This window comes from Brassica napus, chromosome C4 (assembly GCF_020379485.1).
Source record: "Brassica napus cultivar Da-Ae chromosome C4, Da-Ae, whole genome shotgun sequence".
Lineage (NCBI taxonomy): Eukaryota > Viridiplantae > Streptophyta > Magnoliopsida > Brassicales > Brassicaceae > Brassica > Brassica napus.
The window spans coordinates 52,113,560-52,130,450 of record NC_063447.1 but is presented as its reverse complement, the minus strand read 5'-3'; the positions used below and the strand labels follow the sequence as shown (position 1 = coordinate 52,130,450).

Sequence of the window (16,891 nt, the reverse complement as noted above, 5' to 3'; positions counted from 1 at the left end):
GCAAATCAATTACTGAAGCAATAGATCAATTGGTTGGAATCAAATCTATTCTTATAATTAGTGTAATTATGGTTATAGTTTCTATATTTAATAGATACATTAAAGATACGACATTGAAGATATTTTGTTTTGATTAATAGAAGATATTGGATTTTGAGTTTGTATTTATTGATTTGTTATTTTATAAAGCTAAGAAAATCAATGAGATGATTGGTTTGTTGATACATCCTATAAAGAAAACGAAAGCTATAGATGGTTTGAATATTGTACATCGATCGATGCATGATGTAAGTTGACTATATAAAACTTGAGCATGATCATTTCAAAATAAAGCATAGGTAGGTTATATGCATTTGTTATATTGTAGTTAATATATTTTAAATATTACATAAGTCAAGTGATTCACGTTTTCGTAAAAATAAAATTCAAGTTCATTATTGGGCCATACTCGTCCGTAATAAGCTACGTTAAATATGATGTATTTTTAGGTTCATTTAATGACATTAAGTTTAAATTTTATTAAGAAAAAACTCATTAATTTAACTGGAAAAGACAAACATTAAAATAGGTAGGTTCATTTAATGACATTAAGTTTAAATTTGATTAAGAAAAACTCATTAATTTAAATGGAAAAAACAAACATTAAAATAGGTAGTTTAATTTAATTCTCAGTAGCATAAAAGTGTAAATAAGTTAGAAAACTTAGGGATATTTTTTAATGGGTACTTCACTTTTAATAATAGAGATGAGTTTAGCTATAAAAAACTACTTACTCATAGACTGCCTCTCGGTGTAATTATTTCGATTATCATTTCATTCGCTGAGTTTTCCGATAGTACCAAAGCTGAGAAGTGGGGTCCGTACAATAATTAGAGAAGTGTTACAAGCAATAAAAAAGCAACCCCAAAAGGCTTCCAGCATGTATACGGATTCCTTAATTCCCATTATATTAACCGGTTCATATGTGTTTTACCATAACATACTTTGTATACTTCACTGCAACAACACCATCTCTCTCACAAGATTACTAGAAACCCTTTTGGAAGAACCGACCACTCACTCAAAGCTCCAAAACCACTCAGCATGAAAGGATCACCGCGAGGTATGCACACCTCACTGGTCCATCCGTCCAACCATAGGAATCAAAGGTACAACGTAGATTGTTGCTTCTCCGTAATAGGTTCTCATGAGGGCATCATCATTGGTTGGGTCTCTCAATTCTAGTTTTGCACCTTATTATATTAATACTTTTACATAATTTTCTTTTACAATTAATTTTACCATGTTAAAAAGCTTTACGCCACTACGAAAAAGACATGTAGAGAGCTAATCTCTCAAGACCACAAGAATGTCTCTTCTTCGAGGTACCTTTCTTCGCCTCTCTCTTCTTTTTTACTTTCTCTTTCTTCTTTTTGATTTTTTTTAATATTTTTTGGTTGTTGAGAAATGGTGGTAGAGACTATCAGTGCACTTGCTCTCAGATTCTTTAAAAATGGTGTATACAAATTATTAGACCTGAGATGGATCGGGTATCCAGGCAATTTTAAGGTATCCGGATCCGGATCTTTATCCGGATCCGGGGTTCTCGGATATCCGGGCGTCGGATATCTTTCTAAAAATTGTAATATCCGGCGGATATCCGGATTCAGATCTAGATCCTTAAAATAAATAAAAAGAATAATATTAATATACATACAATATTAATAATAATTTTAAAAAAATTTAATAATATTTTAAATTATTTCTATGTATAATATTACAAAATTTACATAAAATTTATATATACTATTATAAAAATGAAAATATATAAAATAAAATTAGTTTTATATATAGATATTACTATTTTTGAAATAATTATTAATAAAACTTACGGATCCGGATATCCGAACTAAAAAATCAAGATATCCGGATCCGGTTTTGACGGATCCAACATTTTACTATCAGGATCCGGATTTGACCCCTCCGGATATCTGGATTTTTGGATCGGATCCGGATCGGATCTCGGATCGAATCCGGATCTCGGATAAAAATTTCAGGTCTACAAATTATGTCACTTCAGAATCGGGAGTGATGGGGTGGAAATATATTCTCCACCACATGCTTTCTTATCTAAAAGTCAACTAAACTGTTAGTAACTTACAAGATTCACATAAAGTATGCCTTGAAAAAAAAAACAATACACTCATTACAAATTTCCACTTAGACAAACAACTACACGAACATAATTTACAGGTGAAACCACTTCCCCCTCCCCTCCTCCCCAACCTAACATCAGGCTATCAAGACACACTCTCTCTCTAACAACATTAACGCAATAACAAGTTGACAATATAGTTCATAAAAAAAATATGACAAGAAGTATAGCCAAACATGAGAAGCAAAATAGGTTTAAGCTGCTCGGACCCAAGTCACCACAAATCTAAAACCTCAACAATTATGCTGTAAAACAACTACACAAGAGAGATAAAAAAATTAAACGAACCAATATGTAAATACATTTAGCAACTAGATGTAATAAGAAATATAAAACCCCGCACAAAGAGCGGAAATACTACTAGTATAACAGTATATTAGACTTTTCTCTTGTTTTAGAAAAGCACCACAGCAGTGGATGCTCCTTCTGTTTCCACGTGTTCTCTTTTTAAACCTTCACTCTCTATTTGTTTCAACTCTTGACATCTGTTTTACTTTATTTTGGTTCATTTATTTTTGGCCTAAATTATAATTACTTTAAAGAACTCGTAGCGTCTTCTCTTCGCCGGAGTAAAACTATCTCCAATAGTACACAATAATTTTTTCTATATTTCACTCTAAAATAGAGTAACTCTATTATAGAGTTAGATTTTTCCCAATGGTTCACTCTATAATAGAGTTATTCTATAATATAATAGAATATAGTGACCCAAATTATAATTACTTTAGATAAGTCATAGCTTTCTCCTTTCGCCGGTGTAAGGAAACATATTTTTTGCGACTCCTTTTCATCTTCTTTGACGACTCCCTTTCATCTTCTTTGACGATGTTACACTGCGAAAATGACAATCAATCAAGCTATCCCACTATTTTCACTACGTACTCTTTATTAATTATTTAATTCACCTTTCACCTCCTGCGTTGCATAAAAAAATAAAGCGTATGAGCAACAGAGCGAAATCTTTTGCCTTTCGAAACCCAGAGTTCGTGTCCATTATCACTGAAACCTCTCCACCATGGCGTCTTCTCAAGTTCACTTTTCGGAGCTGAAGGCTGGCTGCTGCAGAGAAACTGTTCAGGTGAGACTACTTCGATTTTGGAAGGCCCATAATGTGAAAAAGGCGATGAGATGATGGTGATCGACATGCTGCTTATTAATGTGAAGGTTAGCTGGAACCTTATATCAATTTTTAGTTTGCTATTTAGAGTTTTTTAAATTTTTCTGTAACTGGTTCATTATTCTTCTTCTTAGGCTACGCTCGTCCAAACTTCTATCAATGTCCACAATCTTAACACCTTCAGACACCTGTTAAGAGAAAGCTCGCTATATGATCTCAAGAAAAGTTTTGGAAAAACAATATTTTTTTTACAAAAATAAAAATAAAGAACTCAAGAAAAGGAATGAAGAAGAAGATACATGGACCCACTTTATTTTGTTTGATAGGAAGAGACTTGACTAAGTGTCCGCAGAAATCAGATGTTAAATTAGTTAGGGTGATATCAATTAATTACAAACTTATCTAGTTAGTTTATAACTAGAAAACTAGACCCTGATCCGCGCGCCAGCGCGGATATGAATTTTTTGTTTTTGTTTATTTATTTAACTAAATGATGTATTTGTAATATTTGATGTATTATATTCACCAAGTAAATCTTTTTTTGGCATCTTAAACCATCCATTTATGACGAATATTCGATATCATATAAAATATTGAACAAAAAGACGTAATTAGAGAAATGTAGACGATATATAAAAACAATGGTTATTAATGTAAAATATGAAGAAATATTATATTATGACTTAGTACGACATAAAAGATTATAAATTAGTTATACATGTTTAAATAAAATAAAATGATTTTTAAACTTCTATGAAAAATTTAACATATAAAAAAAGACGATGAATTAGTCATCAAATTGTAAATAATTTCATAATTTTATTAATAATAAATTATTTATAGTCTTTGTTTTTCGTCAAGATAATTATTAAATGTCCATAACATTAATATGTTAAAAGGCCATATTATGAAAACCCATGTTGTAACCGTTTTTTTCCGGGAAGTGTAACAAAAAAATTACCTTTAACTCTTCGTTTTGTTTAAGTTCTGTGTCGGTAAAAGATTAAAAAAATCTCTCTATCTTTTTCAATGTTCAATTTGAAGTTTATTATGCGAAAATCATACGCAAATATTAATTGGTTGGAATCTCTATATCTTTATATTCTTATAAATTATAAATTTATTGTTTTATCTCCTGCAAGCAAATCAATTACTGAAGCAATAGATCAATTGGTTGGAATCAAATCTATTCTTATAATTAGTGTAATTATGGTTATAGTTTCTATATTTAATAGATACATTAAAGATACGACATTGAAGATATTTTGTTTTGATTAATAGAAGATATTGGATTTTGAGTTTGTATTTATTGATTTGTTATTTTATAAAGCTAAGAAAATCAATGAGATGATTGGTTTGTTGATACATCCTATAAAGAAAACGAAAGCTATAGATGGTTTGAATATTGTACATCGATCGATGCATGATGTAAGTTGACTATATAAAACTTGAGCATGATCATTTCAAAATAAAGCATAGGTAGGTTATATGCATTTGTTATATTGTAGTTAATATATTTTAAATATTACATAAGTCAAGTGATTCACGTTTTCGTAAAAATAAAATTCAAGTTCATTATTGGGCCATACTCGTCCGTAATAAGCTACGTTAAATATGATGTATTTTTAGGTTCATTTAATGACATTAAGTTTAAATTTTATTAAGAAAAAACTCATTAATTTAACTGGAAAAGACAAACATTAAAATAGGTAGGTTCATTTAATGACATTAAGTTTAAATTTGATTAAGAAAAACTCATTAATTTAAATGGAAAAAACAAACATTAAAATAGGTAGTTTAATTTAATTCTCAGTAGCATAAAAGTGTAAATAAGTTAGAAAACTTAGGGATATTTTTTAATGGGTACTTCACTTTTAATAATAGAGATGAGTTTAGCTATAAAAAACTACTTACTCATAGACTGCCTCTCGGTGTAATTATTTCGATTATCATTTCATTCGCTGAGTTTTCCGATAGTACCAAAGCTGAGAAGTGGGGTCCGTACAATAATTAGAGAAGTGTTACAAGCAATAAAAAAGCAACCCCAAAAGGCTTCCAGCATGTATACGGATTCCTTAATTCCCATTATATTAACCGGTTCATATGTGTTTTACCATAACATACTTTGTATACTTCACTGCAACAACACCATCTCTCTCACAAGATTACTAGAAACCCTTTTGGAAGAACCGACCACTCACTCAAAGCTCCAAAACCACTCAGCATGAAAGGATCACCGCGAGGTATGCACACCTCACTGGTCCATCCGTCCAACCATAGGAATCAAAGGTACAACGTAGATTGTTGCTTCTCCGTAATAGGTTCTCATGAGGGCATCATCATTGGTTGGGTCTCTCAATTCTAGTTTTGCACCTTATTATATTAATACTTTTACATAATTTTCTTTTACAATTAATTTTACCATGTTAAAAAGCTTTACGCCACTACGAAAAAGACATGTAGAGAGCTAATCTCTCAAGACCACAAGAATGTCTCTTCTTCGAGGTACCTTTCTTCGCCTCTCTCTTCTTTTTTACTTTCTCTTTCTTCTTTTTGATTTTTTTTAATATTTTTTGGTTGTTGAGAAATGGTGGTAGAGACTATCAGTGCACTTGCTCTCAGATTCTTTAAAAATGGTGTATACAAATTATTAGACCTGAGATGGATCGGGTATCCAGGCAATTTTAAGGTATCCGGATCCGGATCTTTATCCGGATCCGGGGTTCTCGGATATCCGGGCGTCGGATATCTTTCTAAAAATTGTAATATCCGGCGGATATCCGGATTCAGATCTAGATCCTTAAAATAAATAAAAAGAATAATATTAATATACATACAATATTAATAATAATTTTAAAAAAATTTAATAATATTTTAAATTATTTCTATGTATAATATTACAAAATTTACATAAAATTTATATATACTATTATAAAAATGAAAATATATAAAATAAAATTAGTTTTATATATAGATATTACTATTTTTGAAATAATTATTAATAAAACTTACGGATCCGGATATCCGAACTAAAAAATCAAGATATCCGGATCCGGTTTTGACGGATCCAACATTTTACTATCAGGATCCGGATTTGACCCCTCCGGATATCTGGATTTTTGGATCGGATCCGGATCGGATCTCGGATCGAATCCGGATCTCGGATAAAAATTTCAGGTCTACAAATTATGTCACTTCAGAATCGGGAGTGATGGGGTGGAAATATATTCTCCACCACATGCTTTCTTATCTAAAAGTCAACTAAACTGTTAGTAACTTACAAGATTCACATAAAGTATGCCTTGAAAAAAAAAACAATACACTCATTACAAATTTCCACTTAGACAAACAACTACACGAACATAATTTACAGGTGAAACCACTTCCCCCTCCCCTCCTCCCCAACCTAACATCAGGCTATCAAGACACACTCTCTCTCTAACAACATTAACGCAATAACAAGTTGACAATATAGTTCATAAAAAAAATATGACAAGAAGTATAGCCAAACATGAGAAGCAAAATAGGTTTAAGCTGCTCGGACCCAAGTCACCACAAATCTAAAACCTCAACAATTATGCTGTAAAACAACTACACAAGAGAGATAAAAAAATTAAACGAACCAATATGTAAATACATTTAGCAACTAGATGTAATAAGAAATATAAAACCCCGCACAAAGAGCGGAAATACTACTAGTATAACAGTATATTAGACTTTTCTCTTGTTTTAGAAAAGCACCACAGCAGTGGATGCTCCTTCTGTTTCCACGTGTTCTCTTTTTAAACCTTCACTCTCTATTTGTTTCAACTCTTGACATCTGTTTTACTTTATTTTGGTTCATTTATTTTTGGCCTAAATTATAATTACTTTAAAGAACTCGTAGCGTCTTCTCTTCGCCGGAGTAAAACTATCTCCAATAGTACACAATAATTTTTTCTATATTTCACTCTAAAATAGAGTAACTCTATTATAGAGTTAGATTTTTCCCAATGGTTCACTCTATAATAGAGTTATTCTATAATATAATAGAATATAGTGACCCAAATTATAATTACTTTAGATAAGTCATAGCTTTCTCCTTTCGCCGGTGTAAGGAAACATATTTTTTGCGACTCCTTTTCATCTTCTTTGACGACTCCCTTTCATCTTCTTTGACGATGTTACACTGCGAAAATGACAATCAATCAAGCTATCCCACTATTTTCACTACGTACTCTTTATTAATTATTTAATTCACCTTTCACCTCCTGCGTTGCATAAAAAAATAAAGCGTATGAGCAACAGAGCGAAATCTTTTGCCTTTCGAAACCCAGAGTTCGTGTCCATTATCACTGAAACCTCTCCACCATGGCGTCTTCTCAAGTTCACTTTTCGGAGCTGAAGGCTGGCTGCTGCAGAGAAACTGTTCAGGTGAGACTACTTCGATTTTGGAAGGCCCATAATGTGAAAAAGGCGATGAGATGATGGTGATCGACATGCTGCTTATTAATGTGAAGGTTAGCTGGAACCTTATATCAATTTTTAGTTTGCTATTTAGAGTTTTTTAAATTTTTCTGTAACTGGTTCATTATTCTTCTTCTTAGGCTACGCTCGTCCAAACTTCTATCAATGTCCACAATCTTAACACCTTCAGACACCTGTTAAGAGAAAGCTCGCTATATGATCTGAGTACACGTGCCAGTAACTCTTAATATTTCTTCGATAATTCCTTACTTTCCAAAAAATGTAATTGTCAGGAATTCCATCAATATTGCTATACTACTTTTCATGCATAGAGGCCGTCTCAAACTTTATACAGGCTCTGTTCAAAAACGAAAATAAGACCATTTTTAATAATCTGAAATAATTTAGATTTTTTTACAAAATATCATTATAATAGAAAATAAATACATCAAATTAATTATTTTATATCTAAATAACACAATTTTCTAATTGTTAATGTAAATTATTGATCAAATCATTGAACTTGATCATTTGACATTTTTCAATGTAAATTCATCGATCAAATCATCAAATTTGATCATTCTTCTAGCCATTCTTCTAGTTTTTTCAGTTTTTTTTTACGTTTATTATATCCACAATCAGAAATTATAATTTATAAATATAATAGAGCAAATCTGGATAGTAGTTAGACAAAAAGCTATATACTCTTTGATTAGGCAAGACACTTTTTTTTCTTGTCGACAGAAGTTGTAGGCTAGTTTTTTTTTCTTTGTGTTTGCTATTTTTTATTAAAAAAATGGTGAATAAAAATATATCTTTTTCTCCCTGTTTATTCTCACTAATTGATAATTGTTTCTTAAACATAATCAAATTAGAATACTAACTTTCTATACCACCATTGAATATTCAAACACACATCAACAACTATTTCTTACTTTCCAAAATATGTAATTGATATAAATACTAATTACTTCCTAATTTATTGCATTTTTAGTTGGTTATATAAACAAAATTAAGAATTGTAATTTGTATATCTAAATTTATAGGGAGGACGAGCTATTTCCCCATGGGAAGTATCATATAGTATCATATGTCTCCCAAACTATGACATCATTTCAGATGTCCCCGGAATAAAAATTCTAAACATATTTCTCCATGAAACTCAATTTGATATTGGTTAAGACAATTTCCCGTATAATCACAAAACCAAACAAAAAAAACTCTTAAATAGAACCGAAACCTAATTCAGTTAAACCCAAACAAAAAGCGTGACCCGACCATCATCCTCTTCCTCACCCCTTTTTCCCCAGATTTTACCCAGTTTTTTCTTCACCTAATCCCTAACCAATCACTTCTTCATCTACATATGTATTGCTTCCATTAATTAATTTCTTCTTTCTTCTCTCATTGTTTTGGATATGCTTGTTAATCTCGTCGCTAGCAATACAGACATGTTCTTCAAGAGAGATAAAGAGATTAGTATCACCATTAACCCAATGGTTTACAAGTTTTGATTCAACGGCCCCACCACCTCTATCACCATTAACACATTGTTTCTTTATGTCTTCTCCTTCAGCCCCGTTCTAAATAAATAAAATCTCTTAATTGGAGAAAACTGTCATTAGTGTCTCAAGTCAAATAATATTTAGACAAGAACATCAATGGATCAGAGAAGACAAGTCTCACGTAGAAGTAAAATAAAAAGGAAGAAACTTTGTGGGTTTATGATTTTGATTTCTTGACTACTTCTACTATGGCTTCAAGCTGGGTTTTCGAAAATTTCTGAGTTTTTGAATTCAGCCATGATTACAGATTGATTAAGGAATAAGAAGACCAGAAGAAGCGTTGGTTTGTTTTATTTTTTTATAGTCACGTTTAATTTTTGAATTTGGTTTAGTTTGGTTTATTATTAAAATTTTGATGGTTTTGGTTTATCAGTAAAAATTTTAAACCAAATAATTTAATTTTATGGGTTCATGGATTTGGAACTTTTAATCTATGGAGATATAAGTAGTAAGCTTAAGTTTCATGGAAAAATAGGTTTAGAACTTTTATTTCGGAGACATCTAAAATGAGGTCATAGTTTGAGAGACATACACTGGTATACTATATTTTTCGTGGGGAAATAACTCGTCTTCCCAAATTTATATTTATTGGTTATAAATACGAAATTTAAATTCAAATATAGTGATTCTGACTTTCTTATAAATATCTATATTATTAAAACTGAAGTACCTTTTGGTACTGTTTGAATACAAGGATAGCAAACTTAAAAAAAAAAATTATTGTTGTTTGAACACAAAGTTAGCAGGACAAAACGTTTTCTTTCTTGACTTCATTAATGTCCTTTTCGTAATTTAACAAAATTAACCAGATTCTCCGTTGCAATCTAGAGAGTTTGAATTCTCGCTTGAATCTCGGTTGCAATATAGAATATATGATTTCCTTAATTTTCTAAACTAAACCTTCAGCCCACGTCTTTTTTTCTCCAAGATATAGATATTTCCAAATGTCTTATATTGCATCCGTATCTCCTTAAAAGCCATCGAGATCCTCCATAATTAGTTACCTAAATCATTGCAAACAAATATAACAATAGATTAATGTATTCCGTAAGAGAAAAAGGAATATACCCAAATATCTATCAACCATACAATCAACCAATATCTTAATGGTTAGATTTTCCTTGTGATATTTAACGTGCTCACCAATTTTCGTAACCATATATATAGATATCCCTCTACGACTCAAATTATTACTTCTCAACCCATCACCAAAAAATCGACTTTTTAACAAGAGATGTCGAGTAACGCGAGTTGTAACCTGCTTAAGGATGTCAAGCCTTTCAAAACCGGGTGGAGAGTACGTGTGAAGATGCTTCATTCCTGGAAACAGAACTTTGGAGGAGAAACACTTGAGTGCATTCTTGCAGATGAAACAGTAGGAAAATATTTTAAACATATATATTTATATAGATTACAATTATGAACGTACTTTAATACTTTGTTTCTCCTTCTCACTGGGTGGTAAGATTCATGCTTCATGCAAACGAAGTCAAATGTTCCGGGTTCAGCGAGGCTTACCAATTGGAGAATGGCGATTTGTTGAAAACTTCACCGTATCCCAGGCTGGTGGGCAGTATCGACCAACTAACCTGCAGTACAAGATGACAATCAGTGGTGAAACAGTCATATCAATATCTGATTTACAAAACAACAACCACTTCCTTGATCTTGCAAGTTATGAAGATATCATTGAGGGAAAATTGAATCCCTATTTCCTAATTGGTATGATATTCATTTGTGTTTTTTTTCTTATATTAATCCATACTTTTTCACTGATTTATAAACTATTCAACAATATTTTTTGAACAGATGTCATCGGTGAAATTTTTGATATGCGCACTATACAGACTATGAAGGTCAAGAACGAAGATCGTAAGAGGGTTGTATTCCGACTACGTGACACAAATAATAGATTGATCATTGAATCTTTTGTAGTCAAACATGACAGTTTTTTCACAAATAATTACTAAACGAAAGTGAAGATACACTACCTGATATGCAAGACAAGTTGTTTATGCTTTTCATTCGTTTGTTTCAGTCTTTGTTTTCCTTCACTATGTGTCTCATATCAACCGTGTAAAGGATAAGACATGCTTTTAGTAAACACATAATAATTTCAAAAGAACAAAGAAAGAGTTTTAAGAGATGTAAACCTGAACTATCACCCGCTGCTTATGCTCTTAGTAAAATTATGAATAGAGAATAATGCTTCGTTAGGATCATCTCTGGAACACAAGTAAAAAAAACAAAAACATTATCAACTATAAATAATCAAAGTTGCCTTTTTCTTTTGTGAGTTATAGAAGTGACAGAACAACCAATGAATATTCAAAATAGAAATTAGAAAAAAAAAAAACCTACCAAACAGAAATCATTTAAGAGAAATAGAAACCCAACTTTGCTTCTGTCATAATTCGATAGAAAGCGTTTAATCAAATCATCTCCTTTTTCTTCTTTACGGCACCTTGCAATGATTCCAATATCTGGTCATCATATAATTGAGTTTCGATGTACACAAAGATTCCAAATTAACACTGACTTTATCTATTACATGCTAATCTTCAAAGATTTTAACGGAGATGGCCAATCTACTATTAGAGATGCCAGATCTAAAAAAGATTTGAACAATTTTTATGATTAAAAACACCTAATCGTTCACAATGTCAATTAAATAAAAAGAATATAAACAGTCTAACCTTTTTTTGAATAAATCGATGAACAATCTGATGATTATGGATTAGGATTCCTCCGATTTTGTATTTGATCAGTTTTTTGAGTCATAATCGAGACGGAGATCAGATCAAAGAGAGAGGCAACATCAGTTTGCATGTGTCAAAGAGAGAGACAGTGAAGGGGCGACGGAGAAGTTTAGGAGAAAGCAAAAAAGTAGTTGAGTTAGCATATACGTTTTTTTCCCGGAGTAATTAGTTGGATTAGTTGGACCAGCCCAATTCTTTAAATAATTGATAGACTAATTTTTTATATACTCTAGCCCAATTTTATGACCCAATTCACTTTATTATTTAGTTTAAGCCATTATTTAAAAATAATTGACATATTAATTATTGAAATAAAATAAAGTAGATTTATGGTTGTTGTTTCTTTGTGGTGAAAATAAAAACAGAAACTATAATATATAATAGATAATATAGATTCTAATCTGCTACAATACAATTTTCAAGAAAATAAAATATCATAAAACTAATAATAATTCATGATCAACTACAACAAAAAAAATTAAACGTTTTTTAAATAAATAAACAAAAAAAACCCAGTAAGTTAATATATGAATCTTACACTTATATCAAACTGCATCAAGTTATAGAATTATAGATATAATATTATGTAGAGATTGAAAAAGCTCTTAATATAACATTTTTACATTATAAATCATATATATTACTCTAAATGGAATTTACAAAACATAAAAATATAAATGAACATTTTATAAAATAAATGGTTTATAAATTATATTGAACAAAATTTAAATCCAGCATCCGCGCGGAGGCGCGGATCAAAATCTAGTATGATTTTAAATTTATAACTATTACTAAATTTTTTTTTTTTTTATGAATCCTCTAAAATTTTGGACTATGTTCGACCGTTCCACGTGCACGTACTGTCTTGAAAGAAACTCAGACACATTAGCCGTAAACATATCAATTCTTTTCTCTGTTCAAACATTGAGGCTGGCAGACAAATTTCCAGCGACTTAATTATCTTTTAATTCCTAGTTCCGTCTAAATCAATAAAATTAATTATCTTAAACCACTATTTCAGTTTTCATAGATGATTTTTTCATTTTTATATGGAAAACTATTTTACTTCTCATTTTTATTTATATTTTTTTATGAAGTTAACCTATAATTATTTTTTGTTAGAATACAAAAAATATCTTATAGAATTAAAAATTGATTGGCGATCTATGTATCATTTATCAACCACATATCACATAATCTATTTTATACATTATTTTTTTTTTAAAAGGCATGTCTACTACACCTGTATCTCATATTTATTTAATAATGTAACTTTAACTATATCTTCACTTTACCATCCACCAGATTTCCTATAACAATAAACTAAAAATATTAACTGACTAAAAAGGATACTATATAAAAAATGACTTGGCTATTTTTAATTATAAGATTAAAACAGACATTTCAGTTTTTTTTTTGGAAATCTGAAAGATGAGATATTTCAGTATTAACTGGCTAAAATATTAACAACCGGATTAAATGGTAGAAAGAAGAAAATAACTAAACCAAAATACTTTTTTTGGTCAACTAAAACGTGATAATATTTATTACTAATTCAATTATATTTCATTTATGGAGAATTTGGTCAAAGTTTGTTTCTATGAAATCCAAGAAACCAATGAATTATATATATATATATATATATATATATAGCTGCATACTAAAATCTAATTTAATACTCATTTTAGCAGTCCTCTCAAGTATAATCAGTTTTAAGAAACACTAGATTAAGATCCGCGCCTTGCGCGGGATAAACATTATATATATAAATTATTTTATGTATTATATGTTCTTACATATTATGAAATAATAAATATATATTGAATAATTAAAATTCAGTAACTATTACATATATAATTAAATTGGTGCGAACGTATAAATCAATTTTATTAATTCAAACATTTTTTTAAAAAAAATTGATAGGATATGTAATTAAATTTAAATAATATTAACATACATAGTATATTTTTAATATTAATGTCTATTTATTTTTTAAATGATGCTTTCTACTCATATATTTTTTTATCATGTGTATTTTTAATAGTAAAAACTTTAAATTACTGATAATAAAATTTTTATTGTGGGATTAATAATTTTAGTAATTGATAATTTAAAAAAATTTATCAATGTTAGTTCAAAACTTTTATCAAAAAAAATTATTCAAAGTAAATTTTGAAACTAAAATATTTATTTATTCAATATGGTTTATAGTTTAATTTAGAATGATATATATATATATATACATATATATTTTAAATCTTAATGATTAATTAAATTAGACTTTTACTTATATAATTTTGTAATCATTTGTATTTTGTCATAACAAAAATTTTAAACCATGGATCGCAAAATTTGAATGTGAGACTTTTAACAGTTTTAGTAATTTATAGTCATTTTTTAAAATTAAAAATATACAGAAAAATCTAAATTTTTATAATATGGTTATTTTGTTTTTAAAAAAAATTATTTTAATAGTTTTAAATTAAACAAATTTGATAGAAGATACATTTTTTTATCAGATCTTTATTATTCAAAATCATTAATTGTCATATATACTTTACCCACATTAGGCAATTCCGTAATCTTTATTTAAGAATAATAAATGACATTAATAATGAATTTATGGTTAGTTTAATAAAAAACTTATTATATAATTAGATGAACCAACCTATTTCTCTAATAATTCTAAGAATCATCCTAATGATGACATGTGGCTACAAAAAGAAGTTGTAATGTTTCACAAATAATATATAGGGGATTGATTAACTCAAAGTAATGAATCTCTTGTTTAATATTCCATTTCTTACATTTGTTTTATGTTTTAGGTCTAATGAAGCAAAGTGCCATAAAAACACCTTGGTTTTCCAAAATAGCTAACTCTGAGTAAAAGTACTCTCAAAGTCCATTGCAAATCCAAAGACAACGATCTAGGCGATCACCTTGTGAAATTTAATGATCATGCATATAATTTTAGTTTTCATGATGATGTTTTCATTTTCACTACGGAGTTCGAGTGTTACTTGTTCTGGAAGGGAGCAAATCTGGTATATCATCAAACGTTTATAGCATATATAGGTGCTTTCTTTTTCAGATGTGGTGCGCTATACGTATGGAACGCACGAGATGATGCTATCTACTTATCAATAGATCGTAAGCCTGAAAAAATCATGTATAATTGGATTAAAGAATAATGTTGACGAAGCTAAGTTCTTATTTCATCTTATGAATAATAAAAGAAGTTATGTTGCCTATTTTTTTCTGGTGTTAAAATATACACCAAAATAATTTAATTAATTATGTCTTTATCTGATTTTGGTTTTTATCATATATCTACATATTAGGGATATGCATATGTTTACATAGAAAAGATCTCACCTCATGTTCGTTTATTAACTTGGTTCAAATACAGCTGAAAGTCTGTTATCAAATTTCCACACATGATGTACTTGCAGAAGGTGTAAATATAGGTGCTTACTTTTTTGGAAGTTTGTAAGAACGTTATAAATCGCTAGTTTGTGGATTTGATCGTAAAGTGTTGCATCAATATACCATGCAATTGTGATAACGTGCACATTAAGCTAATTGGTGTGTGTAAACGCGTAATGAAATGCATTTTTATTGTTTTAGCATAAATACGTTTTTGCGGTTTTAGCGGAAAATACATTTTTTGCGGTTTTTGCTGAAAGTGTTTTTTTGTTTGAGTGGGAAAGTGTGTTTTTACTGTTTTTGCGGGAAAATGCATTTTTCACTGTTTTGGGCGGAAAGTGCATTTTGGGGTTTTGGCAGAAAGTGCATTTTGAGGTTTTGGCGGAAAATGTGTTTTTACCGTTTTACGTGATGATTTTTGTGGAATAAAGTGTTTTTGTAGATTTTGCAGAAAAATGTGCTTTTACGATTTTTGCCGAAAGTTGCATTTTACGAGTTGCCGAGATGTGCGTCTTTGCTTTTTTTGCGGAAAAATGTATTCTTACGGTGTCAGCGGAAAAGTGCATTTTGGCGGGAAAGTGTGTTTTTCGGTTTGACAGAAAAAAAGAAATTTGCACATAAATAGGATTTTTGGCTTGATAAGAATATTTAGTTTCATGGTATTAAATTAAAAAAAATATATTTTTATTATCTATCATTTTGGACCAAACTAGATGCATCCAAATACACCATGAAAACTCAACCTCGTTTGGATGAGAATTTGAGATTAGTTGCCAATTTAATTATGTACGTAATAGTTACTTACTCTTCAACTATTCAATATATATTTTATTATTTTATATTATGTGAAATGCAAAATAAATAATAGCATACATAAAAATATTTATAGTTATTTATTAATCTTTGATATTGCACTACAAGAAAACATATTTTTTACTAGGGCAGTATTCGTTGTAAATTCGTCGTAAACGAGGTGTTACGACGAATTAACGTCGAAAGACGTTTCGTTGTTAAACGTCCGTCATAACGGAGGTTTCGTCGTAAACGACTCGTTACGTTTACGACGAAATATATTCCTCGTAAAGCGCATGGAAAGGATTCGTCGTAAACGACACGTAAGCTTTCGTCGTAAAGCCCACGTAATTATTTCGATGTAAAGCACACGTAAATACATTCATTGTAAATCACTCGTAAACATTTCGATGTAAAACCCTCGTAAATGTTTCGATGTTAATCACTCGTAAACATTCGATGTAAACTCCATGTAATGTTTACGAGGAGTTTACATCGTTTCTTATTATATTATTATTAATTAGTATATAATAAATTTTAATTTATATTTAATATTCAGAATTTAAAATAATTTAAATTTTAAAACGAAATA

At 29.7% G+C, this 16,891-nt stretch overlaps 3 long non-coding RNA genes across 6 annotated transcripts; 2 read left to right on the top strand and 1 right to left on the bottom strand.

Moving 5' to 3' along the window:
- Positions 1-598: 598 nt before the first annotated feature.
- LOC106424285 lies at positions 599-3,858 on the top strand. Its single transcript, XR_002658043.2, has 2 exons — positions 599-3,358; positions 3,446-3,858. It is a non-coding gene; the product is annotated as an uncharacterized LOC106424285 (long non-coding RNA).
- Positions 3,859-5,054: 1,196 nt separating this feature from the next.
- On the top strand, positions 5,055-11,341 carry LOC106424240. The gene is made up of 4 exons (XR_007322915.1): positions 5,055-7,810; positions 7,898-10,697; positions 10,789-11,044; positions 11,132-11,341. It is a non-coding gene; the product is annotated as an uncharacterized LOC106424240 (long non-coding RNA).
- LOC125586399 lies at positions 10,062-12,747 on the bottom strand. 4 transcript variants are annotated; one of them, XR_007322913.1, is made up of 7 exons: positions 12,019-12,747; positions 11,684-11,805; positions 11,476-11,547; positions 11,314-11,376; positions 10,752-10,911; positions 10,581-10,654; positions 10,062-10,326 (listed from the first exon to the last, which is right to left on the bottom strand). It is a non-coding gene; the product is annotated as an uncharacterized LOC125586399 (long non-coding RNA). The 4 variants fall into 4 exon arrangements; XR_007322911.1 differs by having other exon boundaries at positions 11,314-11,547; XR_007322914.1 differs by lacking the exon at positions 11,684-11,805.
- Between the last annotated feature and the right edge of the window lie 4,144 nt (positions 12,748-16,891).